Genomic DNA, 26,587 nt, shown 5'->3' with positions numbered 1-26,587 from the left:
AGCCTACCAAGTGGCAATGGTGACGGCGAAGAGGGCCTTCTTCGCCGCCTCCATTGCATCTGCAGAAAACAGCAGCAGGAGACTTTTTCAGGTGGTTCGCAATCTATCAGAACCACCTGTACCACCGGGGCCTGGTAGGGACCCCAAGACCTCCTGCAATGCTTTTGCAAAGTTTTTTGCGAATAAAATCGCTCAGATTCAGAAGGAGCTAGACTCCACCGTGGGAGCAGGGCCAGGGCAGGAGAGTGCTAGAGTTCTGTCTGGTCCTGTTACATGGGATCAATTCCAATCTGTTACCTCCGAGGATGTGGACAGGCTGCTTGGACGAGTGAAACCGACCACCTGTCTCCCTGATCCTTGCCCATCCTGGCTGATAAAAGCGAGCCGGGAAGGGCTGGGCGATGGGCTCTGCGGGGTGGTGAATGGCCAACTATCGCCCAGTCTCAAATCTGCCATTCTTGGGCAAGGTGATTGAGCGGGTGGTTGCTGAACAACTCCAAGCACGCCTGGAGGAAACGGACCATTTGGATCCCTTCCAATCGGGATTCAGGCCTCACCATGGGACTGAAACTGCCTTGGTCGCGCTGGTTGATGATCTCCGGCGGGCTAGGGACAAAGGTGAGAGCTGTTTCCTAGTTCTGCTGGATCTCTCAGCGGCCTTTGACACCATCGACCATAACATCCTTCTGGACCGTCTAGAGGGGCTGGGAGCTGGGGGCACTGTCATACCGTGGTTCCGCTCCTTCCTCCTGGGCCGTGTTCAGAAGGTGGTGGTGGGGGGTGAGTGTTCAGACCCCTGGGCTCTCACTTGTGGGGTGCCTCAGGGTTCTGTCCTCTCCCCCATGCTTTTTAATATCTATATGAAGCCGCTGGGAGAGATCATCAGGGGGTTTGGACTGGGTGTTCATCAGTATGCAGATGACACCCAGCTCTACCTCTCCTTTAAATCAGAACCAGTGAAGGCGGTGAAGGTCCTGTGTGAGTGCCTGGAGGCGGTTGGAGGTTGGATGGCGGCTAACAGATTGAGGTTGAATCCTGACAAGACAGAAGTACTGTTTTGGGGGGACAGGAGGCGGGCAGGTGTGGAGGATTCCCTGGTCCTGAATGGGGTAACTGTGCCCCTGAAGGACCAGGTGCGAAGCCTGGGAGTCATTTTGGACTCACAGCTGTCCATGGAGGCGCAGATTAACTCTGTGTCCAGGGCAGCTGTCTACCAGCTCCAACTGGTACGCAGGCTAAGACCCTCCCTGCCCGCGGACTGTCTCATCAGAGTGGTGCATGCTCTAGTTATCTCACGCTTGGACTACTGCAACGCGCTCTACGTGGGGCTACCTTTGAAGGTGACCCGGAAACTGCAATTAATCCAGAATGCGGCAGCTAGACTGGTGACTGGGAGTGGCCACCGGGACCACATAACACCGATTCTGAGAGATCTGCATTGGCTCCCAGTACGTTTCCGAGCACGATTCAAAGTGTTGGTGCTGACCTTTAAAGCCCTAAACGGCCTCGGTCCTGTATACCTGAAGGAGCGTCTCCACCCCCATCGTTCAGCCCGGACACTGAGATCCAGCGCCGAGGGCCTTCTGGCGGTTCCCTCATTGCGAGAAGTGAGGCTACAGGGAACCAGACAGAGGGCCTTCTCGGTAGTGGCGCCCGCCCTGTGGAACGCCCTCCCATCAGATGTCAAAGAGATAAAGAATTACCTGACGTTCAGAAGACATCTTAAGGCAGCCCTGTTCAGGGAAGTTTTTAATATGTAATGCTGTACTGTTTTTAACACTGATTGGGAGCCGCCCAGAGTGGCTGGGGAAACTCAGCCAGATGGGCGGGGTATAAATAATAAATTATTATTATTATTATTATTATTATTATTATTATTATTATTATTATAACCTGTATCAGAGTTGGGGCTGGAGAAAGCGACATCTACATGACAGCTTTATTGTTGGGTGCCAGGCAAAGTCTGTCCTGTTCACTCAGGCCACATGGGTGGGTAATTGAAAGTATTAGTTGTGGTGGGCAATTTCCCTTGGTGCCACATACTGAACCGTGGCTTCATATTATGAGCAGGACGGCAGCCTCTCCTCCAGGTTTGCACACCTCTCCCCCACCCCAAGCCTATTGGGAAGCTTCCACTTGGATTTTAAATTAACCACAGTTTGGTGTGTCCAGATCCTAAGGTGGTTCATTTGACCAGCTTTGTAAACCCACGATTGGAAATGGGCTTGTTTCAAGGAGCCATGGTTCAAATGAAGCGGTTTGTGCAGCTTCAGACATTGTGACAAGATGCAGTTAATCCAAAACTGAAGCAAAACCTTTGGAACTCCTCCTAAAAGCTGTGCTGGAGGAAAGGGAGGTGTGACACCCCCCCCCCCCAACACTTGGTGTGGGTCATCCTTATAATGCTAAGCTTACTACTTCAAACAAAGTTTTTGAGTTTTTGCTTTGGTTATTTCCTCGTACTGTTAGTAGTAAGGTAAAGTTAAAGGGACCCCTGACCATTAGGTCCAGTCGTGACCGACTCTGGGGTTGCGGCGCTCATCTCGCTTTACTGGCCGAGGGAGCTGGTGTGCAGCTTCCGGGTCATGTGGCCAGCAGGACTAAGCCGCTTCTGGTGAACCAGAGCAGCACACGGAAATGCCGTTTACCTTCCCGCCGGAGCGGCACCTATTGATCTACTTGCACTTGGACGTGCTTTTGAACTGCTAGGTTGGCAGGAGCAGGGACCGAGCAACGGGAGCTCACCCCGTCACGGAGATTCGAACCGCCGGCCTTCTGATCTGCAAGTGCTAGGCTCTGTGGTTTAACCCACAGCGCCACCCGTGTCCCACTGTTAGTAGTACCCAGTGGCCATTTGTTTTTCATGTCTCCTTTTATGATATGTTTATCAGTATGTGGTTAGCAGCTTCAGATGCTACTGTTTTACAGAGGCTGTTTAGCTTGCTCTTTTTACCCCTTTACTAGACAGGCTGTATTTCTGTGCTGTTTTCAGAGTCGGGAATGCCCATTCCTTCATGGCCAGCATGGAAACACAGAAGGCTAGCCTTTTAGGAGGTTTGCAAAGAGGACAAGGGTGTTACGGGGTAATCTTCTAGCAAACAAGCTTGGCACAACAGATCTGAGAGGTGGTTTTCTGCTCCCGGAAAGCCAGCCTGGAAACCAGGTTGCCAGGTGAAGGAAGAATGGAGAGATCAACCAACTCACTTGCCTTCAAAGAATTTCTGGTTGCCTGTGGCTACTGGGATAGTGCTTAGATATCAGGCTGGCTGACACATCTTAAAAAATACAAGGGAAAAGCTTTTTTTCTTTCATTAGCAAAGCTCCTTTGGGGCCCCGAATAGCTAAGCTGAGGAAGAAGTGGCTGGTATTACTTGTTTGTTCTTGGTCCTGATCTTGCCTGCCCTTGCACACTCCTGTTGTCTTTGCATATTTGACCAGCACGTCTGTTCCGATTGGAGTCCTATTCCTGCACTTCCACATCCTTCTCTTTGGCACTTGGGCATTCGGTTCCAGGAGCTGGACCTGAGCACAGAGGCTTTCTTCTACTTGGACTCGACAAAGGAGCAAGAGTGGCTGACAGCTGTGGAAAAGGCTTTGCGTTCCAAATCCAAGTACAAGAAAGTAAGTCCAACCCCACCCATTTCTTCAGCAGCCAGACAGCTGTCAGGAGCTGGAGTGAGGAGGAGGAGGAGGAGGAGGAGGTCAGCAAGAAAAAACACCTGGTGTCAGTGGTGTTTTATTCAAAAGAAGCCCACATTCTTTATTCAAAGAAACCCAAACCGTGCAGGCCTCGTGATCACAGAAACCTTTCCCAACAGGTCTTGCCCCAGTGAGGTAGTTGTGAAGGCTGAAGGTTGCTACCCACCCACCACTCTCTGAAGTCTCCTCCTCCCCCTGGTCCTTCCCAAGCATCCTGAGACTCTGACACCTTGCCTGTCTTTGCTCCCTCCTCTTAATTTCTCTGTGTTCTGGGAGACCAGCAGGGAGGGGAGCTGATCGCAGCAGGATGGGGAGACCCCCTGGCTTCTTCAGCAGCCTGCCTGATCTCTGCCTCTTGACCCCCGCCTCCAGCCTCCACTTCTGCCTCGGATTCTGGGCTGCTGTTTGCCACAGAATCTTCCTGCCCTCCTGCCTCTTCAGTTTCCAACACCTCCTCTTGCTCACAGTCTGCTCCCTCTTCTCCCTCGGACGACCCCCCACCAGTTCCCTGGCTCTGAGCCTTCTTCCCTTGGGGGATCCCCAGTTGGTGCCACCTGCCACTCCTATCTGCATCCAGCCGGCCCAGGACAGCAAGCAATGAACAGAGCTGGTAGACATCCCAGTACCTTGCATCTTCTAGGTGCAGCTGGTGCTCATCTTTGTCAGGAAGGACCAGCTCAGCCGCATCAAGGAAGTGATGAGGGAGACAGTGGCCACAGGCATCATGGGGAAGATGGGGAGTAGACCCTGACAGCGGAATTCCCTACGTCGATCTTTCTGTCTGTCTGTCTGTCTGTCTGTCTGTCTGTCTGTCTGTCTGTCTGTCTGTTTTTCTAATCTCTGCCAACCAGTTCCCCCTCTTTCCTGCTTGCTCACTAACAGCCATCTTTGCTCCGCCCCTGCAGGGTAACAAGGGGTGTGTGGCCGTGAGGCTTGTCTGCAACAATACCAGCTTCTGCATGGTCAATTCCCACCTTGCTGCCCACGTGGAAGACTTCGGGCGCCGAAACCAGGATTACAAGGATATCGGTGCCCAGATGAGCTTCCTGCCCCCTGACCAGGGTCTGCCGCAGCTGACAATCATGAAACACGAGTGCGTTTCGAGGGCTTGGAGGGAGAGAGCCTTGGCTGATGTAACTTGCTGGTCTCCGCTATCTGGAGAAGCAAATTGAGTCACGTTTCTGTAACTTTCCTGCCTGTGTGTAGCTCAGGGTAGGCAGCATTTGTTGTTGTTTAGTCGTTTAGTCGTGTCCGCCTCTTCGTGACCCCCTGGACCAGAGCACGCCAGGCCCTCCTGTCTTCCACTGCCTCCCGCAGTTTGGTCAAACTCATGCTGGTAGCTTCGAGAACACTGTCCCACCATCTCGTCCTCTGTCGTCCCCTTCTCCTTGTGCCCTCCATCTTTCCCAACATCAGAGTCTTTTCTCTTTTTTAAAGAAATAATTATTAAAGTTTTACAAAAACATAAGTACAAAAATACATGAAAAAATAAAAATAAAAATACAACATACAAAAGACAAAAGACAAAAAGAAAATAAGAAAAAATAAAAACAAATCTGTTTTTTTATAACTTTAAACTCATTTGCTTGTTTCCTTGACCTCCTCTCACCTCCCCTTTTTGTATCCCCTTTACATAATCAAATCAGCAAATCCTTACCCTCATTCATTGTCTTATCTCTATATCTTAACATATTATAACTCTTTATTTCCAACCATTATCAATTCATTTTTGCATATTCTTAATAACTTTGTTGCTAATGCCACTTATTTTCAATCCAACATCATTTTAACATTCGTTAATTTTACAGTGTTTCTGCAAATAGTCTTTAAATTTCTTCCAGTCTTCTTCCACCAACTCTTCTCCCAGGTCTCGGATTCTGCCAGTCATTTCCGCCAATTCCATATAGTCCATCACCTTCATCTGCCACTCTTCCAGGGTGGGTAAATCTTGTGTCTTCCAATACTTTGCAATAAGTATTCTTGCTGCTGTTGTTGCATACATGAAAAAAGCTCTATCCTTCTTTGGCACCAATTGGCCGACTATGCCCAGGAGGAAGGCCTCTGGTTTCTTCAGGAAGGTATATTTAAATACCTTTTTCATTTCATTATAGATCATCTCCCAGAAGGCCTTAATCTTTGGGCACGTCCACCAAAGGTGAAAGAATGTACCTTCATTTTCTTTACATTTCCAACATTTATTGTTGGGCAAATGATATATTTTTGCAAGCTTGACTGGTGTCATGTACCACCTGTATATCATTTTCATAATATTCTCTCTCAATGCATTACATGCCATGCCATAAATTTCATACCGGTGGTCCACAATTGTTCCCAGTCAGCAAACATAATGTTATGACCAATGTCTTGTGCCCATTTAATCATAGCAGATTTAACCATTTCATCCTGCGTATTCCATTTTAACAGCAAGTTATACATTCTTGAAAGTATCTTAGTTTTGGGATCTAACAGTTCTGTTTCCAATTTTGATTTTTCCACCTAGAAGCCATTTTTTTTGTCCAAATTATAGGCCTCTCTTATTTGGTAATAATGAAGCCAGTCTTGCACTTTATCTTTTAATTTCTCAAAACTCTGCAATTTCAATTTGTCTCCTTCTTGTTCCAATATTTCCCAATATTGCGGCCATTTGGCCTCCATATTGAGTTTTTTCTGAGCCTTTGCTTCCATTGGTGACAACCACCTTGGGGTTTTATTTTCCAGTAAGTCTTTGTATCTTATCCAGACATTAAACAATGCTTTCCTGACAATATGGTTTTTAAATGCTTTATGTGCTTTAACCTTGTCGTACCACAAATATGCATGCCACCCAAAAACATTGTTGAAACCTTCTAAGTCCAAAATGTCTGTGTTCTCAAGAAGCAGCCAATCTCTCAACCAGCAGAATGCTGCTGATTCATAGTAAAGTTTAAGGTCTGGCAGGGCAAATCCACCTCTTTCCTTTGCGTCAGTTAGTATTTTAAATTTTATTCTGGGCTTCTTGCCCTGCCAGACAAATCTAGAAATGTCTTTCTGCCACTTCTTGAAACAGTCCATCTTGTCCAGAATTTGCAATGACTGAAACAAAAATAACATTTTTGGCAATACATTCATCCATCAGAGTCTTTTCCAGGGAGTCTTCTCTTCTCATAGAATCATAGAGTTGGAAGAGACCACAAGGGCCATCGAGTCCAACCCCCTGCCAAGCAGGAAAGACCATCAGAGCACTCCTGACATATGGTTGTCAAGCCTCTGCTTAAAGACCTCCAAAGAAGGAGACTCCACCACACTCCTTGGCAGCAAATTCCACTGTCGAACAGCTCTTACTGTCAGGAAGTTCTTCCTAATGTTTAGGTGGAATCTTCTTTCTTGTAGTTTGGATCCATTGGCCACTCATGAGGTGGCCAAAGTCTTGGAGCCTCAGCTTCAGGATCTGTCCTTCCAGTGAGCACTCAGGGCTGATTTCCTTCAGAATGGAGAGGTTTGATCTTCTTGCAGTCCTTGGGACTCTCAAGAGTCTCCTCCGGCACCAGAATTCAAAAGCATCAATTCTTCGGTGATCAGCCTTCTTTATGGCAGGCAGCATTGTGCTCTCCAAATGTTGATTGACCAAAATTCCCATAATTGCTAAGAATTGGCCTTGCTGACGGGCTCATGAGAGTTCCACTTCAGCAACACCAGGAGGGTGCAGTGTCGGCGATCCCTGCTGCTGCAGCTGCACCACTAAGGTTTCTACTAGAGCAGCCAGGAGAGAGCAACATAAACCGAGTGGCAGAGATGTATTAGATGAGATTATAGCAAATGTGGGCAACTTCTCCAGTGATCGGGGTGGGAGTTGCAGTTTGTTAAGGGCAGTAACGCGAAAGCAGAGCGGCCATTTTGCATGGAGAAGGTTCCCGGCTCAGTCACCAGTGTGTGCAGCTAGGGCTGGGCATGATCTCTGCCTGAAAGCTGCTGCCAGTCCATGTAGTCCGTCCTGAGCTTGATGGGTCAATGGTCTGCCTCAATATAAGGTCGCTTCCCATGTTCCTGTGTACTACAGCAGGGTTTGGAGGGCCACAAGCGCCCTGCCCATGAATTCAAGAACCAGGGGAAATTCTAAAAGTCTTTGCTGAAAGGACATCAAAGCAGGGGCCAGGTGAACCTCTTTGGGAGATTATTCTGAAAGGTCGGGTGCCATGACTGAAAAGGCCCTGCCATGCTTGAAAGAGCAGGAGTTCCCTGGGAAAGGGATTCTAGTCAGTGGAGAGGCAGTGCAAACATAAGTGGGCCTTCTTCTGGTACCCTTTCCCCAAACCTTGAAACACTTGAAAGGCCAAATGGGATGCTCTGAATTGGGCCTGGAAGCAGTTCAAGAGCCAGTCTAGTTCACAGAGCACTAGCCTAATATGATCATACTGCCCAATCCTAGTTATCAGTCTTACTACATATTGCAGGAAGTGGCAGCAGGCTGCCTCCCGACCCCCGACCCCCGACCCCGTGAGCTAGCCTGTAGCTGTGGTTGCTTTGCTTTTTTCCAGCATTGTCATCTGATCACTAAAAATGAGCTTCAGAGACTTCTGACCTACGACCAGGTGAGAGACATCTTTGTGTTATATGTGGTGGTTTAGGATATTGCCCTGTTTATTTCCTTTGTCTGGGATACCCCAGCCTAGGCTAGAGAAACCACTTTCAGGCAGTTAGGAGCAAAGTGTAGCTATAACATAGGATGACTGCGACTTCTACAAATGCTTTTTAAGGTTGCCGGTTTGTGCAACCTGAATTAGAAGCAAGTCCCAATTAAGTTGGAGGGTTGCCTTGGAATAAGTAGGACTGCTCTGCCGTTTCCCAGTTAGAGGGCTTTCCTAGCTCAGCACACGCTCCAGATGTTGTTGGACTCCCATCAGCCCCAGCATAGCTGCTGTCCAGCAATATCGAAAGGTCTAAGGTTTCCTGCTCTAGGTTTTGCATCTGTCTGGAAAATCTGCGTTGCTCACATGTTCTTATCAGCAGAGACTTCCATTAAGTCCAATTAAATTGCTGGTGCTTTTTGTTTTACATTTTTCTCTCCAAGGTTTGTGTGTTCATCATGTTGACGACCTTTCTCCCACTTGGCATAAGGAGCATTGGTATTTTGTGTTGAAACAGGCCTGATTGCTGCACCTTACGGTGGATTTAAACTCTGTGAGCGTAGTCGTGCCTTAGCCCTTTGAGAAGGATGCTGCAAGGAAGGCAAGGGGGGGACTTCCAACATATGCAAAACCATCATAAAACATTAAAAACTTCCCTAAAGGCTGTATAGTTACTTATCTCCTTGACATCTGACGGGAGGGTGTCCCACAGGGCAGGTGCCACTACTCAGAAGGCCCTCTGCCTGGTTCCCTGTAACTTCGCTTCTCACAGTGAGGAAAAGGCCAGAAGGCCCTCGGTGCTGGACCCTGATGCCTGGGCTGAACAATGGGGATGGAGACACTCTTTCAGGGCTGAGGCCATTTAGGGCTTTAAAGGTTGGCGCCAACACTGAGAATTGTGCTCAGAAACGTCCTGGGAGCCAACGTAGGATGCAAAAGGGTGGTTTTGCAGTTGCTCTTAGTGTCGGGGGTGTATTCTGGTGGTTGTTAACAGTTTGTATGGATTATTGGTACATATAAGATTGTCTATTGGAGGTATAGCTAACCTGTGGTCTGCCGGATGTTACTGAGCTGCAGTTCCTGTTGGCTCCAGCCATCATGGCCAGTAATCAGGGATGATGGGAATTGTAGTTCTGCAGCATTGTGAGGGCCACGTGTCTGCTACTCCTGAGTTAGAGGATTTTCCTGTCGTGTGATGCAGCAAAGTAATTTAAGATGACATGGGGCAAAAATGCACAAGCATCCTGTACCTTTAAGAATTGGGTATAAGATAGGATCTCAGCAGGTATACCCCTTTTTTGCACTTGGCTAACCTACTAGTAGGGACGCGGGTGGCGCTGTGGGTTAAACCACAGAGCCTAGGGCTTGCCGATCAGAAGGTCAGCGGTTCGAATCCCCGCGACGGGGTGAGCTCCCCTTGCTCTGTCCCTGCTCCTGCCAACCTAGCAGTTTGAAAGCACGTCCAAGTGCAAGTAGATCAATAGGTACCGCTCTGGCGGGAAGGTAAACGCTGTTTCTGTGTGCTGTTCTGGTTCACCAGAAGCGGCTTAGTCATGCTGGCCACATGACCCGGAAGCTGTACGCCGGCTCCCTCGGCCAATAACGCGAGATGAGCGCCGCAACCCCAGAGTCGGTCACGACTGGACCTAATGGTCAGGGGTCCCTTTACCTTTACCTTTAACCTACTAGTACTTCACCTTGGTCTTCCAGCACAACAGTGGCTGTTAATAGACTCCATTGTCAGGCAACAGGGGGTCTTCTGCTTCTCTGCTGATAAGCGATTTCTTTTTGGCTTTAGCTAAACATTCAGCGTACCCAAAAGACAGCTTTTGCTGATTTCACAGAGGGAGAGATCAAGTTCATCCCGACGTACAAATTCGACTCTAAAACAGATCCTGCTTGATAGTTGAGCCTTTGTAAGTAAGTCCTCTCAATCATTCTTCTGCAAGGCTTGTTTGTTTTTCCTAGTCTGCTGAGATGCTAGTAGTGTCCTGCCTTTCCATCCTCCTGAGCAGGCTAGTAAAACATATATTTTAAACATGGCTTTCTGCTAAGCAAGCTGTTGGAGGAGGGCTAGAGTTGAGGGCTGGACGGACTTCCTTTCCTCTGCAGCCAGAATGGACACCAAGCCACGGAGGAAGAGAGAGATCCAGCTCTCCTTCACCTGCTCACTTTGCTTGCATGGAATTCCCGGTTGCCAAAGGCTGCTAGGCGAGTTGTGAAATGCAAGGCTGTGATATGTTGTCTTCCTCAAGCCATCCCTGCTCAAAGTCTCTGGAAATGTTTTGGCTCCTTTTCCACAAGCAGCCTTTCCCCCACATTTGTCCTGATAATCAGCATCCTGTTTCATGGCGTGTTTAAGCAGAGAATCCTGTTTGTGTCAAGGAAGTCTGGGAATGAGACTTGGTGCTCTCTCAAGATGAGTCTGCCAGGGCATAAGAGCATGAGAGCAGCCCTGCTGGATCAGGCCATTGGTCCATCTGGCCCAGCATCCTGTTCTCACATTGGCCAATGAGATGCCTCTCGGGCAGCCCACAAACAGGACCTGGGTGCAACAGCACGCTCCCCTCCTCCAAGCCATACTGCTTCTCTTGGTGGAGTATGTTCTCTGGCCATTATGGCTAGTAGCCATTGAGCCTCACCATCCAGGATGTGGCATATTCTTGTGGTTCTTGACAACTGTCAGAAGCCACCTAGGCCTGCTAGTTTCATTGCTCTTGCTGTGGTAATGGGGAAATCAAAAGGACAGGCGGAACATGTAGTGACGAAGCCGGAAAACGGCAGGCTCCTTTGGGCAGCATTTCAGGTGCCAGAAAGGGTCTTTTGGATCACTGAAAAAATAGTGTCTGAACAAGAATAACGGGGCCCCTTGCTTTGGGGAAGGATCATCATTTGGTGGTGTGCCATATGCTTTGTATGCAGAGTCTCAAGTTGAAAGGCACCTCCACCTGAAAAAGGATTGGGCCACAGAGAGCTGCTGCCAGCCAGAGGAGACTTAATTAATGAATTGTGGGGTTGGAAGGGATCACGAGGGTCATCTCGTCCAATCCCTTGCAATGTAGGAATCCAAACTGGGGGAGGTCAGAAAATCATTCTGACCTGGTAGAAGGCAGCTTTTGATTTCCTGACAACTCTCTCCATGAGGCAAAATGCCTGCACACCTGCAAGGTCCGCCCCTTCAGAAGTTGGACTCCCAAGCCCCATCATCTCCAGCTCTTGACCGTGGTCAAGATCACAGGCCGTGTGTGGAGCCAAAGTTTGACTGTGTGAGCCTTGTGTGTTGCCTCAGCCAGTCCAACTGTCTCCTTGCAGTGGGAAGTGCCGTGTGCCAGCATGGTGTGAGCCAATCCTCTGGCGAGGAGGCAGCGTGAATCAGCTCAGCTACCGAAGCCACATGGAATTGAAAAGGAGCGACCACAAGCCCGCCAGCTCCCTCTTCCTCACAGGGTAACACCTGCCCTGGCCAGGGCTATCGTCTATTCAGGCTTTTTAGTTGCCTGCTATGTGGCACCTCCTCGAATCTGGGCAGGCCCTGACCAACAACCAGGCCCCTTTCCACAGAGCTCCTCCTTGGCCAATGACTTCCGGTGCAAGGAGTGGGCAGGTTTTGGCTCTGTTAAATCCCTAGGCTTCCATTCTCCACTGTTCTGAGTACACGCTGCTCCTGCAGGCATGGCAGACCACATGGGCTGAACTGTATACCTTAACCGTTGGCTCCATTCATGCAATGGAGCTTCTGTGGTACTTGGCTTGGAGCATTGGGCTTCAGCCCATTGGCTCTGGAAGTCACAGCCGCTGCCATCCTGGGGAAGCTCTCAGAGTTACAGTACTTGCCTCTTTCAGGGCTGGGAACAGGGGGTGCATCAGGCCTTATTGCTCTTAACTCATGCCCCCCCTTTTTAGTCCATAGCCCCAACAAATGTGCTCTGCCCCCCCCCAATAGGTGAAGGTTGTGGATGACCGACGGTACCGGAAAGTGATTGAGGATATTGTTCAGTTGATGGACAGGATGGAGAACGAATTCCTTCCCTCCCTGGAGGGAGGTAAGGACGAATAGGATCCTCTCCAACCCCTTAAAGAGGGTTTGCTGCAAAAAGACCAGGGGGGAAAGAAGGCCTCTAGCTCAGTCTTGAGCGGTTCCCCAGGATTTCCGGGCGATCTCTCCCAGCCCTACCTGAAGATGCTGGGGATAGAACCTGGGACCTTTGCATGCAAGGCAGATGCCCTTCCACTGAGCGGCAGCCTCTTCCTCTTCCTCGCAGGCAAAGACTCCAGGGGTCGCCAGCGTGGTGCCCTCCAGATGCTGGACTACAACTCCCATCATCCCCAGCCAACATGGCCAGTGGCAAGTGCAGCAATATCTGGAGAGCCCCACGTGGACCTGTTGCATGTGCAGTCCCCTAAATGAGAGGCCGGGGCCAAGGACAAACTTCCCCCTGGAGCATGTTTCCTTGCCTCTGCTGAAGGCAAACACTCTCTTTCCTCCCCCCCCCCCCCCGTTTTGCTCTGCAGTTTCCGTTTGAGAATGTGAAGTTCCGGCAGCTGCAGAAGGAGAGGTTCCAGATCACAAACAACGGGCAGGTCACCCTCCACTTCTCCTTTATCCCCCAGCTCAGTGACAGCCAGTATTGGAAGCCATGGCTTCGCGCTGAGCCCTGCGAGGGATACTTGGAGCCCTGCGCGTCTCTCTCTGGAATCAGAGAACTGTAGAGTTGGAAAGGGACCCCAAGGCTCATCTAGGGAAGGCCTTCCTTTTCCCCTCCTCTTCCCAACCCTCCTCCCTCAAACCTTGGGAGTTTGGTAGAGCAGGGGAGGCTTAACATTTGTGGGCTGCATTGCCCCATGCTCAAGCCTCCAAGGGCCACACGTCAAAGCAGCTGAGCCCAAAGTGTAAAAGTGTGTGTGACCAGCTTTAAACAAAGACACACAGACAAATGAATTGAAGCCAAGCAATGCTGGAGGGTCCCCAAACACCTTTTGGCATCGCAGGGAACCAGTGAGAGCAGTCCGTCCAAAAATTACTTTTTTAAAAAAATAATCGTATTTTTATGTTGTGGAGGCACAAAAATATCTTGGGGAACATATAGAACTAGCCAAACCTTTAAAAACTCAATGAAATGTAAACTAAAAAAGAAAGTTACATTGGGGGCGCAAAAATCCTTTCCCTTTTGATATTCTTTTGTTAGGATCACTTTCTCTCACCCCCCAGTATCCTGTCACCATCTTCTGTGCAGCTGCTGCTTTGGAGGACTAGAGAGGAAAGTGGGGTGGGGGTGGGAACTGAGTCGCTTCTTCTCCTAATTCTTGAAGTTAAGGTTTGCCCCATACACCTGTGAGAACAGGATGCTGTACTAGATGGGCCGTTGGCCTGATCCAGCAGCCTCCTATTGTGTCCTTCTGTTCAATTCTTCACCGTCTTCACTTTTAATTTACAGACAAGGCAACTTGGCTGTGCCCAAGAGTGTATCTACCTGACCTCCTCCCGTTTTAGGTGAGACGGTGGACATTTCCCTGGATGTGTACGTCAGCAAGGAAGAGAAGATTGAGGCTATCTTTGTCCTTCACCTTGACCCTGGCAAGGACTATTTCCTCACCATCGGTGGGAGCTACCTACCAAGCTGCTTCGGGACCTCCTTGGAAGCCTTGTGCTGGATGAGGCAGCCGCTTGGCGGAGTTCCCGTCACCAGACTTATTGACCTGGTAGGGAAAGGGGTTGATTTACCTGGCAGGTTCATGTGCTGGATGTCTACCCTTCCCACTCTGCTTGCCTGCTTGGAAAACAGCTGCTCTTCCACTCAGCAATGTGGGGGCTGGGGGTCCTCCGCTGCATTCAGCTTCAGCTTCTGTAGCTCTGCATCCGCTTCCTGTGTGCTGTTCATGCCCTTTGTTTGCCTTGACTGAGTCATCCCAGGTTCTGGTCCTCCCACCTGCCCTTTCGCAGGGCCACTGAACCGTGTGCATTTCCCTGCCATCTGCCCAGATTCTGTTCAGCCAATGGGCTGTTTCTTTCTCTTCTCAGGGCCTGTGCCATTAACACCCTTGGTTGTCTGTTGCTCTTGCCTTCCTCCTCTGATCTCAGGGAGAAGACGGCTTCCTAGAAAAGGTAACAGTTGGTTTGCTATCCTCTAGATGTTCTTGTAGCGGGCTCAAAGCAGGTTTACACGGGGGTTGCGTTCCGAGGTGCCGTGCGTTTAAATGAAATTGCGTATATTGGGGGCAGCATTGGAAAAGCCTGCAAACACCCTCTAAACTCCCGGAAGCCCTTTTGAAAGGCCTTTTGAAAACCAGCAGCCTCCCTGCAAAACTCCTTGCTCCAACTCTCCACAGGTCTGAAAGGTCGGTGCCAAAGCTCCTGGGAGGGAGTCGAGATGCTGTTTCCATGCCGCTTTGACGCTTTTGTGCTCTTGGGGGGGGGGGACGACATTTTTGCCCCTTCCAGTGCCCCTTCCAGCTTTGCGGCAGTGTGCATGTGCCTCGAAGGCACGTAAATGGAGTTGCCCTTGTCAACGATCAGCAGCTGCTCCATGCAGTGGCAGCTGGTCCCTTAGGGCAAACCAGGCACTACCCCACCAACCGGACTTTCCTCTCAGGTACCCGCACCTGCCTGCCTTCTGACTCAAATCCAGTCCAGGTGGTGGCTCTAGCTCTCTGCTTTGGTCTCTCCCCTAGTCTCAACGTGGCCCTTGTAGAACTCGGCAGAGGAGAACGGAGACGAAACCAGAATTTGCCATCGCTGCTTGACTCTGGGTCCGCTTGCGATTGGCAGCACGGGAGGCAGAAAGCCCAGTCTCATGATGCAGGCGCCAGCCCCCTCTGGCCCCAAGAGCCAGTTTTCTCCTTGTCTCTGTGCTCAGCAACTGCTGCACAGGCTGTGCCACTCTGGCTTACTCTCACCACCTGAGCACTGGCATTTGGGAAGCGGTAGTGGCTGCTTTGGGGTGGCTCAGGGAAATGTCACTCCTCTCGAAATCAGATCAACTTGGGTGTATTATCCTAGCCACAAGGAGACCGTGGTGACTGTCAATTTGGACAGCTGTAGACATTTAGAATCATGGAGGATATGTTGATCAGTGGCTCCGGTCAGGGCTATTTCTTGCCACTATTATCACAAACCACATGCTTTTGATTACCAGTTTCTGGGGAACATGGTTGGCCATTGTGGGAACAGAATGCTGATCTAACCCAGCAAGGCTCCTGTGTTCTTTAGCATGCACCAGCTACTCTTGCACTAAGACTCTGATACAGCATGTGTCATTCCCCACACCAATACTCTCTCTCTCTCTCTCTCTCTCTCTCTCTCTCTCTCTCTCTCTCTCTCTCTCTCTCTCTCTCCAGGGGCGGGGAGTATTGGCGGGGGGGGGGGGGGAGGGGGGATGAACTGGGTCCTAATCAACAGCTGCCCTGGGGATGAGGGGATCAAATTCTCCATCCTTGCCAACTCCTTTTGTAGCACCTCTGCTTGTGGTTAACGCTTAGCTGGAATGAAATATTCAACGCAGCAATAGAGAAATTAAAATATTAATTTATTTGTCAGACAAATAAATGAGAGGCTCAGTGGTATATGGTTACCAAGCTCTGGCCTGGCCTCCTGCCATCCTGGCCAGCACTTATATTCCCTTAATCCAGCCCCCTTTGCTCCTCCTGTGGCTGCCTCTGTCCAATCAGCCTGGTTGAAATTCCTATTGGCTGTTTGGTAGAACCAATCACAAAAGATACACCCACAAAAGATACACCCATTTCCTTGCCCTTATAAGGGAGACAAAGAGCTATATATATGACAAATAAGTAATAATATATCTTACATGGAATCTTAATTACCAGCTCACCTCTTGCCCTCCTTGCCCTATTGCCTTCTAAAACAAATGTTTAATCTTACATTTTTATGTTCAACAGATGTCAAGGATCTTGAGTTCACATCAACATTGAAAGATTTCCTTCATTTAAGGTTTCTAAACAAATGCCTGACAACTATATATCAAGAGTGCTTGGATGGCGTCTTCTGTCTGGCAGGGGGGCTAGGCTGGTGGCTGACTTAATTTCAGGATAAATACAACTCTTACAACCATATGAAATAAGAATCTAGCATTCCTTAAATCCTTTGCATAATTACATTTAAGCCAATATATTTAAGCTATTATATTTCATACATTATCATAGGTAGCCTCTTAAAAGAATAAAGCTTCTCAAAGTAAAAAGGAAGGAACTCAGTAAAAAAACAGCTTTTAAAAAGAAACCTCTTCAGTTTACACCTCCCCCTTTCACCCCCCTTTCCAGCCTAAAAATAAAGTAGAAAGAAGCTTCTTCTCCAGCCAAGCCAGTTGCCTTTTCCCAACATTTATTGCCCTTTTTAACTCTCTCAGTTTAAGAAAGAAACAGCTTTAGAAAAGACTTTTCAAAAATGCTCTCTTTTCTGTCAGCTAAATGTTTTAAAAGATTTCCCAAAAAATACTCTCATTCTTCCAGCCAAGTCAGTTGTCTTTTTCACTGCTCTTGGCCTTTCAACCTTAGGAAGAAGATATGGCTCATTTTACTGGGAGGCACATTGGTATTATTTTACTATTTACTCATTCCTAATTGTGTTTTCTCAGCCTGCAAGGGCAGCATATGTAATTTCCCCTTTTTATGACTTTGAGAATTGTTTTTCTACTATAAATCAATGGGGCCCTCTTGTCTTAGGAGAAAAGCCAAGGTTTTTTCTCTGCCTGGCATGAAACATTTGAAAATCCTTTTTTTAAAGCTCATTTTTAAATACAAGCAAGCCTTAATAAAATATATAAGCTTTGATAAAAATGCAGGCTTATCATTAGATGCCTCACTTTCAGTGATGGGCTGCTTGCCACTGCTGTGCTCCTAAAGCTCTCTTGCTCCCCCTCCTCTCTTTCTCTTTCTCTTGAATGTGGTAGCTTGAGATAGAAATAACCACCCTGAACATTCCTGGAGAGGAAGATGGGAAGGAGGCCGGAGGCATTGTTCACCAGCTGCTGTGTGCTGCATTGCCCAGACAAAGTCGTGGGCTGGGGCTCCAGCTGTTGCTCAGTTTCTACCCCTGCCTCTGCAACGTGCTCTAGACAAGGGGTGGTGAACATGTGACCCCCTCATCTCATCATGCTGGCTGGGGCTGCAGCCCATCAACCTATGAAGGCCCATCCATGTTCTGTTGCTGTTTTTGTTACTTATTTCCTGCCCTTCACCCTAAGGTCCCAGGGCAGGTTCCAACAATTTAAATAAAATGTTAGCCAAACCTCATGTCCACAGCTGCATATTCAGTAAGCTTTTGGGTGAACTGCACATCCGGAGTGGGAGGATTACTAGCTGCATATTAATAGGGGGAGGGGGAGCTTGGATTTGGGGTGCGAGCAATTAGTTTTTTGTTTCCCCACTTGAGATGCTTGCTGTGGCTAGGGCCGGGCGATATATTTTCAAATCAGCTTGAAGTCTAGATAGTGAGACTGGTTTCATAATTTCTGACCTGGCAATATATTGCGAATCATGATGTGTGTGTGTGTACTATGCAAAAAACACCATGTGGGGGGAAACTGTGAAGCCAGACAATGCTTCTTTAGATTCCTGCAGCCCCTGTGGACTCTGCCGGTTCAGCTTTCCCCTGCCCTCCTGCAGGGGGCAGCCGAAATCACAATGCGGGGGAAACCGTGAAGCCAGCCAATGCCTCTACATAGCTCCATCTTATTTCAGACATCGTGATATATTGGTGTATTGCAATGTTTAGCTAGTGATATATCACCGTGTTGAAAGTCAGCTATCACCCAGCCCTAGTTCTGGCCTCAGAGGGCAAGAGTTGTCCACCCAGCTGGAGCAAGGAAAGAATGCATACTGGCACACATTCTGTCAGGCTCTCATGCCAGTCCCCCTTGTCATTGGACCTCCAGGAGAAGCAGTTTCTGGATATCGTACCCCAGGATGGTGATGACTCCACTGAGCGGCCAAGGAGATCTGGCTTTTGGTGGACCACCTCTTCAAGAATGCCTGCCACCAGGTGAGCTGAGGGGGAGGGTACCATTGAAAGGATGGGTGTGGGCTGGAATCCAGTACCAGTTTTGGGGTGTGCAGGTTCCAAACGTCCCAATTGATTTATATCTTAGCTACCGACTCGCTCTTACGAGCTCCTGCTGTGAGTATAGTGGCACCTTGGTGGAGCGCAGCGGGTGGGACATCCAGCATACGGTCTTCCTTAGAGCGGCTCAGAAGAACCCAAGTGTTCCCAACCATTGTCTGTCTATCCCTAGCAAAGCGGCTCTCTGAGACTCGCCACTAGAAGACGCGGGGAATGATTTGACTCTCCCATTGCCCCAAATCAGGAGAAGGGTAGTAGGAATGCTACTGTGGAAAGCAGGCGGGATACAATTCTCAGCCCTTGTGCCAGCTCTCTTGGTGAGGGGCTTCTCTCCATTGTGGCATTCCTCGACCTCACGTTATGCACCCCAGGGCTGGATTGTTCTTCATGCTATCCAGGATGTACCTCATCCCATTTGGAATGGCCCTTGAGAAAGGATGGTCTGCCTATAGTCAGCAGCTTACCACCTTGTTGTTTGTTAAACACCTGAATAAAAAGCATGCTTAAAATAAAACAGGAAAGATGAAATTTTGCTGGCTTCTTGAGAAAAGAATAATGCCTCATTATTTGTATCTGCTTTTAAATGTTGTTTCTCTTCTCTTTGTAATGAGTTTTACTGGGTCTGGGGTCATTTTAAGTTGCTTACCTTCACTAAAATATATAAATCTACTCGACTGGAAACTTTTATTATCCAAATTCAAACCCACTTTTCTTTCTTGGAATGTCCTCCATGGAAATGAGATGAGCAACTGGATAGCAAAATTCCTGGAGTGGGGAGGAGGGTTCAGTGTTCTAATAGATTAGATATGGACAGTCCTTCAGTACAGCAAAACTTGACACTTTGAAACCTTTGAGTCCTTTCCAAAAGGACTTCACCCACTATTTAGGGGGGAAGTATGTCAGAACTGACCTTCTGCAGTACTGATTCCACATTCTTGGACTCCTAATCTTACACGTAAATTAGAGCTGGAACCATCTCAGGCCCTATGGCTCTTGAAATGACCATGACCTATTGAGCAAAACCACAGACTCCACCTCTTTGGTGACTAAACCCCACTTGCTTTTACAAAATAAATTAACAAGAGAGGAAAATCATGGAAGAAATAAAATGGCTTTTGAAATTAACAAAGGCGATTCCTTTTATCCACATGTATTACGGGACATGTTCAAAGCGCCCCTCAGGAGAAATTCTGTAAGCAAAGGTAGCAGGCTTTGAAAAGCTTGTGCAGATACACAAGGGCACATTGCTAAAAGAAACAAAGGGATTTGGAGGGACCATGAGTGAACAGGTAGTACCAGAATGTACAGAATTGTACCTAGAAAAGGGTTACAACTGGACTACCTTTTTGTAAACAAAAACAACAACAACCCCCAAAATAAAACTCGGAAGCAGCAGGACTCCTTAGCAACTCTTCAAAAAACAAAACACAAAACTGCATATCCCTACCTAGTCACCAAATGTGAGGGGAAACGTAAACCAGCGTCTTACACTGCTTTAAATGATAGCCAGATTCTGCCATTTTTTACCACACCAGAAGTAAAAGCACGGGGCATTAATAAGTTTTTGAAAAATCATGCACTTCATTTGTAGGCAAGGGGAAGCTTTCTGAAATGTACACACAATCTGTTGAAATGACCAAGCAGCGGACGAGATTCGGGGACAGTGGTGTGCCGCCTGGGGAAATGTTCCTTTCCATTCACCTTAAGCAAAGATGTGGTGACCTTGTGCATCCATAAATAACTTTCAGAAATGTATTTCATTACTTCCCAAAGCTTCTCACTGGGCCACCAAATGGCATTTCTTTCTATTTTGGATGAAACTGGGGAAGCAGCTTGAGAAGAAGGGGTTGCTGACATTCACTGGCCTGGAGAACACCTGATGCCAATATGATGGCAAATTGTGGGTGGTGCATTGATGGAGAAACTAAGGCAACAAATGGGGACATGACGCCACCGGTGTTCTAAAGATACATTTCATGTAAAGATTATGATGGGCTTCTTCAAATGCCCATAGCCTCTTACAAGCAGAGGGTTTAGATCAATTTTCTGTAAACCTCTGTCATAAATAGTTGTCACTGGAAATACGACCCAACAATGCAATGCTGGACTCATCCCTCCCGTCAGCGTGCCTGGAAAGCACGGGTCCCAGTAGGTTCCGCCTTACTCTGCTCCTTTCTCTGTGAAAGCCTGCTCTTTCGCTTTCACATGGGAGCAAACCTCAACCCACCCCCTCCCAAAGAAACCTTTTTTATGAGCTCCCCTACTCTGCGTGTGCTTTCTTTGGCTCCTGTCTCAATGAGCAGAAATTGAGCACATGAATTTTCCAGCATCAGGAGTTTCCCCCAAGACAGTGTCGAGATCAGGCGTGTTTGTGTGGCTCCACGCTTGCAATTCTTGGGGCTTTGGCTAAGAGGAGTGCATGCTAGCTAGACAGTTTACCTCCCTTTGCTACAGTTTAAATTTCTGCATGCCATCTGCTGTTGTGGAACAAGTCATCCCCATGATCCCTCTAGCCCAGTGGTCTCTAGGGCGGCCCACAGAAGCTCTCAAGGGTTTCAGACAAAACATTTGTTCACTTCAGCATATAGCAGTCCAAAGAAATGTATGCTCTAGAAGGTCACAGGCTCCCCCGTCTTTGGGGTAGAGCTTTGACGTCTGAGACTAGATCTGCAGGACTCATAAACATTTCACTCTGTAGAGATGAGTAGTCGGCACCGTCCGAGTATAGGAGGAGGGGGGTGGGGGTGGAATACAGGGCTGAGAACTAGAAGAATGCGTTCAATCTCCTACACGAAGCCAGAGCCAATTATGAAGATTGACCAGTTGCTTATAGATCAAATGCATGGATCATGCAGCTGCAAAGAGGTCTACCCAGCCGCTCCCACAGGCAACATGGAATTCTTCTGTGCAATTTACTGTGTTGTTGTTGTTGTTGTTAAAGATGTAAGACAAGCCTATATTGCACTTCATTAAAAATGCCAGGTCACTTCACAACAATCTACTGATGGACTCAGTAGAATCAGCAAGGGCCAGAGGTCAGCAACCTTTTTCAGCCGTGGGCTGGTCCACCGTCCCTCACAGCATGTGGGGGGCTGGACTATATTTTGGAGAGAGAAAATGAACGAATTCCTATGCCCCACCAAGAACCCAGAGATGCATTTTAAATGAAAGGACACATTCTGCTCATGGAAAAACACATTGATTCCCGGACTGTCCGGCCCCCGGGCCTTCGCTTGCCTACCCCTGCTCAAGGCAATCACTTCCTGCACTTCACGTTAACGCAGAAGACGGCCCAGTTGTGCTCAGATGCTCAAAATTCCCTTTTCACCTTTGGAGGGTCTGTTTCAGTTGGCATCGGGACAGCTCACCTAGCAGTGCAGCTGCCTTTATTGCAGAGGCAGGAGGTTTCCTTCCTTTCATATTCAGGATTTCTGTACTCACATAGAAATAATAAAATGGTTTCTGCTGTTTGTTAAAAGTCATGAATGAACTCTCACAACTCGTTGATAAGGTAGCTTGCTTGTGTCTCGAGAAATCGTATAAGAGGAGCATTCATAGGAAGTTGCACTTGACAGAGTCAATCTAGCCTAGCACTGCCTACACTGACTGGCAGCAGCGCTGCAGGGTTTTCAGACGGGGGCAGTCCCAGCCCTGTCTAGTGGAGATCCTGGACTGAACCTGGGATCTCCTGCATGCAAAGCAAGGCCTCCCTCAACTCGGGAGGCGTGAGTTCTCTACTGTATTTCAGCAAATGCTTTCACTTTATCATTTCATTTTCCTCTGTATATTTTGTGCACCTATTTTCCTGTATACTTTAGACAGAGAGGAGTAGCAATAGGGTTGGAGGCAAGGTTCACAGTTAGTGTTGTGTGAGCATTTTAAAGCAGTTGAGTTTAAACAGGAGGGGATTTCAGCTGAAGAGATGGCCAGCATCGTGAATCTGTAAGTAGGATGTCTTCTGCTTCTTTCTTTTAATCTTCTGGGGCGAGGGCTTGGGGTCCCCCACACGGCCAGCATCCCCATGGAATTTAACCCCTTCCTGAACAGCTTAACTTCTCTTCCCACCCGCCTTCCCATTCTCCCTCCAATCTCATTGCAGCTCAGCTGGTTAGAGGGAGCTGCAGATAGCACCAAGGTTGCAGGCCCGATTCCCAGAAGGTACAGCTGCAGATTCCTGCATTGCAGGGGGTTGGACTAGACCTTCCATGATCATTATTTGGGGATGCTTTTTATTACATTCGTAGCCCACTTTTCATCCAAGCAGTTCAAGGTGGCATTGATGGCTTGCCTTTCCCCCTGTTTCTCCCCTCACAACAAACCTGTTAGGCAGGCTAGGATGAGAGTGACTGGACCCAACATCAAACAGTGCACTTCATGACTGAGTGGGGATTTGCGCTCGGATCTCCCAGGTCCTCCTAGTCCAGAATTCTAGCCACTATACACCCCCCTCTCTCTACCCCTTCTCCGTTTCTCAACTCTTCAGCCATCAACTGCAACAGACAGGGGTTCTGTCAGTCTTCCTGTCAGTCACTCTGACTCTAAGAGAGTTTTCATTGCATTCTTTGGCTCATCTATGCCTTGATGCTTTGACGACCTTCCTAGCAGCCCCCTTCGCTCTCCAGGCAGGGCTGCTGTCCTAACAGCATTGTGCTGAGGGCTCTTTTAAATGCTGGAAATGCTTCCCTTATCTTTCCTTTGCTGGGGATTGGGGGGGGGGGGAAGTGTTGGAATCCCCCCCACATACATGAGATGCACCACTGTGTTCCTGTGGAGAGCCGTTTGGGGCCTGTGGAAATAAAGACACATGCCACAATTATTTCAGGTCAATGGGCTAAATATGGCCACAACTTTATTGGTTACAGGTGATGAGTGGTATTGGCTTAGGCATTGGTCCTAACCGACTATCCGGCTTCAGCCCGTCCGCTTGAGGTCCGGGAAGGGTTAACCACCAGTAGGGGGAGTCCTGCTGATGCACGTCAACTCGCACCCCCCCCCCAGGCGAAAAACCAAGTCGGGCAAAAGAGGGAGATCCCCGGCCCCGCCAGCGATAAATAGGGCTGGTCACGCCCCCTGAGCCAGCCGCTTCCCTCAGTCGCACTTTCCAGACTAAGGAGAGCCCACTCAGTAGCTGCAGCATCCTTGCTTGATGCAGACCTCCTGGGTCATGTGGCTGTGCAATCCTGCCACAGCACAAAGATGGCCAAACTGCAGGCTTGGAAGGAGTCGTTGCCACCAAAGGCAGGATCCATAAATAGAACCCCAGCCCTGGAAGCCTCCTTGTAAATGGGGGCCAGGTCAATTTGGTGAATCAGTAAAGGTGGCAGAAATTCATCTCTCTTCTCCTTCATTCTCTTCCAGATGACATAAGACTTGATGTCAGTTTCGATTATGGGGAGAAGACACAAGTTTCAAGGCTCAGCGATGATGGAGTGGCAATTGTTGCTTGCTGTTTCATTGTGTCTTGTTGCTGTTGTTTTAGAATTCTTTCCTATGCAATATTACTTTTTTATTGCTTTTAAATTGTTGCTTTTTAAGTTGTCCTTGTAAAGGAAAGTGTTCTGCTAATGTTGATTGTATTCTGAATTGCTTCAAGAAGCCTCATAGCAATGACTACTATTAAGAGTAATAATTATTTTACCTGCCTTAATTATAATAAAGCATTGACATGCATATTTTAAATTAGCGGTTAAGGTCTTAAACTACACATTTTAATAGTTTCACATCTGTATTCTTTACTGTGTTCTAGCTTATAGATTTTGATTTTAACCTACATATATATGAGAGCCAGTGTGGTGTAGTGGTTAAGAGCGGTAGTCTCGTAATCTGGGGAACCGGCTTCGCGTCTCCGCTCCTCCACATGCAGCTGCTGGCTGACCTTGGGCCAGTCACACTTCTCTGAAGTCTCTCAGCCCCACTCACCTGTTTGTTGTGGGGGAGGAAGGGAAAGGAGAATGTTAGCTGCTTTGAGACTCCTTAGGGTAGTGATAAAGCGGGATATCAAATCCAAACTCTTCTTCTTCCACATTTTCTCTATCTCTGTAGAAGTCCATATTCTGGTTTGTGACTGTAATAAACTGATTCGTTCATTCAATAAAGCTTCGGTGGTTTTGAAATTCAGTAAATTGTCTCTGCCTCCATTTTTTGGTATTGAGGGAAACGCTCTGTAAAATAATCAGAAAACATCAGGGTTGTAGTCAACATCAGTCCTTTCCACAGCAGACCTATTTAAATTGATGGGCACAAATTACGTGGCTGTGTTGATTTTGAGTAAAACTCAGTTGACTACTGTAGGGATAATCGCGGAGTGGGCAGTGGGGTCCGGAGGGAGCACACTCCCCACCAGCAGGCAGCCACAGTCTGCCTGCACGCGTGACCCTGGGGTGCGTAGCATACTCCCCCTCACAGACAAAGTCATGGCTGTCTGGAACATCGTTCCCTCTGTCTGACCTTTTGCGGTCTCAGCAGTCTGCGGTGTCCTGTCTGTAACCTTTGTCCCTGAGACCTTTTGTCTCCTTCGTCATACACTGTGCAAGGGGAAAATGACGCGGTGGAAACAGGTGCCAAAATAACTTTGTACCACCCCACGATCTCGGGACCAAAGGTGTGTAAAGGTCACAGGCCAAAATGTATCTGCCTAGCTTGCATATTTGTCTCAATAAAAGGAGGCTCCACAGGACTGGTCAGCAGCTCGCTTCAGCCCACCTGTGCGCAGCTCACATGATGATCAACTCCTGTCTTCTGCCTTCACTTCAGACTACTCCTCACAGGATATCATGGAATTGTAGAGTTGGAAGGGACCACAAGAGTCATCTAGTCCACCCCCTGCAATGCAGGAATATTTTGCCCAACGTGGGGCTCCAACCCACGACCCTGAGATGCAGAGTCTCACACTCTACTGACTGAGCTATGGGCAGATATCTTGCTTGATAAATGTGTCCCTTGGAAACATTTTGGTTTTATCCTCTCTGCAGGAGGTGCTATGCCTGATCATTCCATCTAGTTCTGTCGAAAGAGAGGTGGGGGTTGTTTTCTGATTTCTTAATTGTGAATATTTGGGGGGGAGGGGAGGCATGGGTGGAAAGGAGATACTCAGATGGACCAGAGTGAAATGGGGGCTTCGGGATGGCTTGGGGAAGTCTCAAAGTGTCACATCCAAACCAAAACTCTTGGTTGTGGGATGCCCCTGCCTTCTGTCATCATTTGAGCTTTCCTCTGCTTCCCTTTCAAGCTGCTGTCTGGAAGGAGGCCAAAGCCCACTTAAACATCAGAATGATTATAAGAAAGCATTCATTCAACAGCCAGAGTTGAATGAAGACGATGTGCTAGGAGGAGAATGAGCTAATTAAACCATTCTGCAACACACACACACACACACACACACACACTACAATCCGAACCCCAGTGCTGTTATGAGGGCAATGGTCACAACCACACATTTCAAGAAGCATTGCACTAAGAGTCACAGATTCACCCAACACATCCTGGGAACCTCTGTTTGCTACAGATCTAACATCTCTCAGCACCCTTGGCAAACTACAGTTCCCAGGATTCTTGAGGGAAAGCCTGGACTCTTTCAAGTGGTGTAAGAGCTTTAAATGTGTGGTGTGGAATTCCTCCAAAAGAATCAGGGAACTGTGCAACCCTCTCTCTCTCAGGCTACGGTCCTGCCCCAGGCTCAGGAGGAGGAGGAGGAGGAGGAGGGCTCTTTATTAGATTAGGTTTGTATCCTGCCTTTCTATTTTCATGCTCAAGGCAGCTAAACCGTCAGAACTACATAAATCAATTATAATAATCAATACAATAAGAATAGCAATAAGAATTATTTACCAAATCTAAATAATCTGATAGAAAATTGAGGGAGGGGTGATCTCTTCATCGGCTGCAGTCTTTGGACACAACATTTCAATGAACATTATTGTTATTATTATTATTATTATTATTATTATTATTATTATTATTTATTTCATTTCTATAGCGCTTTATATTTTCAAGAAAAAAATCAAAGCAGTTTACAGCATATTAAAACATAAATAAAACAATCTGAAGAATGTCAAATATACACTTAAAGCAACATACAGATAGGTAGCCGTGTTGGTCTGCCATAGTCAAAACAAAAAAAAATTCCTTCCAGTAGCACCTTAAAGACCAACTAAGTTAGTTCTTGGTATGAGCTTTCGTGTGCATGCACACTTCTTCAGATACACTGAAACAG

The 26,587-nt window shown here is 48.0% G+C and overlaps 1 pseudogene across 1 annotated transcript in view; it reads left to right on the top strand.

Annotated features, from left to right (window-relative positions):
* LOC309361232 overlaps positions 1–26,587 on the top strand; it is a 296,451-nt pseudogene that overhangs the window by 87,152 nt on the left and 182,712 nt on the right. Inside the window, exons 4-14 of the transcript in view lie at positions 3,439–3,621; positions 4,340–4,439; positions 4,582–4,832; positions 8,214–8,267; positions 10,102–10,205; positions 11,616–11,750; positions 12,247–12,357; positions 12,816–12,981; positions 13,795–14,003; positions 14,383–14,406; positions 18,191–18,297. The product of the transcript in view is annotated as an uncharacterized misc_RNA (transcript). The remainder of the gene's footprint in view (positions 1–3,438; positions 3,622–4,339; positions 4,440–4,581; positions 4,833–8,213; positions 8,268–10,101; positions 10,206–11,615; positions 11,751–12,246; positions 12,358–12,815; positions 12,982–13,794; positions 14,004–14,382; positions 14,407–18,190; positions 18,298–26,587) is intronic.

This window comes from Podarcis melisellensis (genome assembly GCF_964234715.1).
Source record: "Podarcis melisellensis genome assembly, chromosome: W".
NCBI lineage: Eukaryota > Metazoa > Chordata > Lepidosauria > Squamata > Lacertidae > Podarcis > Podarcis melisellensis.
Note: the sequence above shows the minus strand (reverse complement) of the source record. Positions and strands in the feature narration are given on the sequence as shown.